Here is a 5,033-nt window from a genome sequence, read left to right as displayed (position 1 = left end):
ACAAATGGTGTATGAAAAAATGCTCCCCATCACTAATCATCAAAGAAATACAAATCAAAACAACAGTGAGATTATCTCACTCCACTTAAAATGGCTTTTATCAAAAAGGGATGCTGCTGAGGATATGGAGAAAGGGGAACCCTCATAGACTGTTGATGGGAATGTAAATTAGTAAAACCACTATGAATAGCACTTTTTGAGCTATTTTTGGCACAAAAAACTAAAAAGAGAACCACTATTTTATCCAGCAATTCCACTACTGGGTATATATCCAAAAGAAAAGAAATCAATATATCAAAGAGATATCTGCACTCCTATATTTATTGCAGCACTATTCACAATAGCCAAAAAATGGAATCAACCTAAGTGACCATCAATGGATGAATGGATAAAGAAGATGTGGCATATATACCCAGTGGAATATTATTCAGCCACAATAAAATAAAATCATGTCATTTGTAGCAACATGGATGCAAGTGGAGGTCACCATTTTAAGTGAAATAAGTCAAGCACAGAAAGACAAATATTGCATGTTCTCACTCATATGTGGGAGCTAAAAACTTGGATCTCATGAAGACAGAGAGTAAATTTGTGGTTTTCAGAGGCTGGGAAGGAGAGAGAAGTGAGGGGATGAAGAGAGGTTGATTAATGGGTACAAATATACAGTCAGAAAAAAATAAGATCTATTGTTCTATAGATCTGTAGGGTGGCAATAGTTTACAATAATCTATTATGTATTTCAAAATAGCTAGAAGGGAAAACTTGAATGTTTCCAGTATAAAGAAAAGACAGATATTCAAGGGATGGATATCTCAATTATCCTGATTTGATATTTACACATGATATTAATGTATTAAAGTATTACATGTACCCTGAAAATATGTACATCTATTATGCATCAATAAAAAATAAAGATATCTTAAAATAAAATAAAATGTGTAAAGGAAAAAAATCATTTGACCATATATGTGAGGGTTTGTTTCTGGGTTCTGTCTTCTACTTCATTGGTTTGTATGTCTGTCTTTATGCCAGTAGCACATTATTTTGAATACTGTAGCTTTGTACTAAGTTTTGAAATCAGAAAACATGAGTCCTTTAGCTTCATTCTTTTTCAAGATCATTTTGGTGATTTACAGAACCATGAAATTCAATATACATTTTAGGATTAGTTTTTCTATGGGATTTGATAGGGATTGCATTGAATCTGTAGATCGCCTTGCTGTAGTGAGAATTTCCAGTACTATGTGGAATAGAAGTGGTGAAAGCAGGCATCCTTTCCTTGTTCCTGATCATAGAGGGAAAGCTTTCAACTTTTCACCATTGAGTATGATATTTGCAGTGGGTTTTTTGTGTATGGCTTTTTAATGTTGAGGTAATTTCCTTCTTCTTTCTTTTTTTGTTTTTTTTTTTTTTTTAAAAAAAGTTTCATTTTTAAAAAATCAACAGATAATAATTGTACATATTCATGGGTTACCTACTGATTTGATTACACATATAATATGTAGTGATCAGATCAAGGTAACTAGCATATCCCTCATCTCAAACATTCATCATTTCTTATATTGGGAACAGTCAGTGTCCTCCTTCTAGCTATTTGAAACTATATATTTTATTGTTAACTGTAGTCATCCTACAGTGGTACGGAACACAGAACTTATTCCTCCTATCTAGCTATAATTTTATATCTTCTAACAAATCTCTCTCTAACTCTCTCTTCCCCTTACCCTTCTCAGCCTCCAGTATCCTCTGTTCTACTTTTTCTATGAGATCAACTTTTTTTATTTTTTTACTTCCACATATGAATGAGACATGCAGTGTTCCATTCCTGGCTTATTTCACTTAATATAACGTCCTCCAGTTCCACCCATGTTGCCAAGAATGACAGAATTTCATTCTTTTTTAAATAGCTAACGAGTATTCCATTGTGTATATATACCACATTTTCTTTGTCCAATCATCTGTTGTTGAACATCTAGAATTCTATTCCTAATTTGTTGAGTGTTTTTATCATGAAACAGTATTGAATTTTGACAAATGCTTTTTCTGCATCAATTGAGATTATCATTTTTCCCTTTTGTCTGTTAATGTGGTACACTGATCGTTTTTTTGTGTGTTGAACCATCCTTGAATTCCGGGAATAAATTTCACTTGGTCATGTGTGTAATCTTTTTAATATGCTGCTGAATTTAGTTTGCCAGTATTTTGTTGAGGTTTTTGCATCAATGTTCTTAAGGGATATTGGTCTATTGTTTTCTTGGCATGTCTGTCTGGCATTGCTTTCAGGGTAATACTGGCCTCATAGAATGAATTAGGAAGTGATTTTTCTCCTTTTTTTTTTTTTTTAGATAGAGGCTTGCTCTGTTCCCCAGGCTGGAGTGCATAGCGAGATCATGGCTAAGTGCAGCCTCAACTTCCTGGGCTCAAGTGATTCTCTCACCTCAGCCTCCAGAGTAGCTGGGACCACAGGTGTGCACCATGATGTTTGACTAATTTTTGTATTTCTTGTAGAGACAAGGTCTCACTATGTTTCCCAGGCTGGTCTCAAACTCTTAAGCAATCTGCCTGTCTCAGCCTCCCAAAGTGCTGAGATTACAGGTATGAGCCACTTTGCCCAACCCCTCCTTTCCAATTTTTAAAAATGTTTGAAAAAGATAGGTGTTAGTTCTTTAGATATTTGATAGGATTCACCAATGAATCCATCAAGTCTAGACCTTTCTTTGTTGAAAGGTTTTTGATTACTGAGTCAATCTCCTTACTAGTTATAGGTCTATTCAGATTTTCGATTTTTTCTTGATTTAGTCTTAGTAGGTTTTACGAATATGTCTATTTCACTTAGGCTATCCAATTTGTTGGTGTACAATTGTTCATAGTACTCTCTTAGAATCCTTTTTATTTCCATAGAATTGGAAATAAATGTTCCCACTTTCTTTTTTTTCTTTTTTTTTGAGACAGAGTCTCACTTTTGTTGCTCAGACTGGAGTGCATTGGTGCGATCTTGGCTCACTGGAACCCCCACCTACCAGGTTCAAGATATTCTCCTGCCTCAGCCTCCTGAGTAGCTGGGATTACATGCATGTGTCACCTCGCCTGGCTAATTTTTGTACTTTTTTAGTAGATACAGGGTTTCACCATGTTGGCCAGGCTGGTCTCGAACACCTGACCTCAGGTGACAACACCCGCCTTGGCCTCCCAAAGTGCTGGGATTACAGGAGTGAGCCACCGTGCCAGGCCAAATGTCCCCACTTTCATTTCTGATTACAGTAATTTGAGGCTTCTCTCTTTCTCTTTTATTAGTCCATCTAGTGAAAGGTTTTTCAATTTTGTTGATCATTTCAAAAAACCAACTTTCGGTTTCGTTGGTTTATCTCTATTGTTTTTCTTTTTCTTTTTTTCCTTTTTTTTGAGATGGGGTTTTGCTCTGTTGCCCAGGCTGGAGTGTGGTGGCATGATCTTGGCTTACTGCAACTTCTGCTTCCCAGGCTCAAGTGATCCACTCATCTCAGCCTCCCAAGTAGCTGGGACTACAGGCACACACCACCATGCCCAGCTAATTTTTTGTATTTTGGGTAGAGGTGGGGTTTCGTCATGTTGCCCATGCTGGTCTTGAACTCCTGAGCTCAAGTGATCTGCCTGCCTTAGCCTCCCAGAGTCCTAGGATTACAGGCATGAACAACTGTGCCCAGCCTTTTCTATTGTGTTTCTATTCTCAGTTTAATTTATTGCTAGTATTTATTTTGGCCACCACGACCAGCCTCCAGTTATATTTCTGTTATTGATTTTTAACTTCATCCTGTTGTGGTCTGAGGAGATACTTTATATGACAGTTATCTTTTTAAATTTATTTAAATATTGGGTTGTTTGGTCTTGTCTTTATACTTCCTTAAGTTGTAAAGTTAGGTTGTTGATTTGAAATCTTTCTTGTTTTTTAATGTAAACACTTATAGCTATACATTTTCACCTTAGCACTGCTTTTATTGTATCTCATACGTTTTGCTTTATTGTGTTACTTATAGCTATAAATTTGCACCTTAGCCCTGCTTTTGCTGTATCTCATACGTTTTGCTTTGTTGTATTTTCATTTTCTTTTATTTCTAGGTATTTTCTAGTTTCCTTTGTGATTTCTTCTTTGATCCACTGGTTAAGAGTGCATTGTTTTTTTCACAAATTTGTGAATTTTTCAGTTATATTTCTTTTTCTTTTTTTGTAGACAGGGTCTCACTCTGTCGCCCAGGCTGGAGTGCAGTGGTGTGATCACAGCTCTCTGCAGCCCCGACCTTTCCAGGCTCAGGTGATACTTCCACCCCAGCCCCCAAGTATAGCTGGGACTACAGGTGTGCACCACCATGCCTGTTTTTTTTGTTTGTTTGTTTGTTTGTTTGTTTTTTTTTTGGTAGAGATGGGGTTTCAGCATGTTTCCCAGGCTGTTCTCGAACTCTGGGCTCAAGTAATCTTCCCACCTCAGCCTCCCAAATTGCTGGGATTACAGGCGTGAACCACCACAACCGGCCTCCAGTTATTGATTCTGTTATTGATTTTTAACTTCATCCTGTTGTGGTTCGAGGAGATAATTTATATGCCAGTTATCTTTTAAAATTTATTGAGACTTCATTTGGGTTTGGTCCCATGGGGCTTGTGTAGATGCAGGGCTGGAAGTTGAGTGGACAGCTACTTTTGGAGTTACATATTGTATGGGGCTAATACTTCCTCCCTCATAGGGCTGGTGTGACATGCAAATGAGATAACAAAGGCGAAAGTCCTTTGTAAAGTATAACAAGATAAGGAAAAGTTTATCATTGATCCTTTTTACCATAGAGAGGAGAAAAAGCCATTTCCCTGCTTTCTCCTCAACAGTGCAGTCTCTCTTGGGAGCAGGAGACAGGAGAGAAAAGGCTACACTTTTGGTTGGGAATAGCCTCTTGTTAAAATCTGAGCAGTTAAAGTGGAGTGCCTAAACACCAGCACAAGTTTGTCATCACAGCTCAGCTGAAAAATCCAAGTTCTGTATCTTTTTCATTTGTGTTTTTTGTTTGTTT

This window comes from Mandrillus leucophaeus, unplaced genomic scaffold, assembly GCF_000951045.1.
Source record: "Mandrillus leucophaeus isolate KB7577 unplaced genomic scaffold, Mleu.le_1.0 Scaffold641, whole genome shotgun sequence".
Classification (NCBI taxonomy): domain Eukaryota; kingdom Metazoa; phylum Chordata; class Mammalia; order Primates; family Cercopithecidae; genus Mandrillus; species Mandrillus leucophaeus.
The sequence above is the reverse complement of the archived record's forward strand: the minus strand, read 5'-3'. Positions refer to the sequence as shown.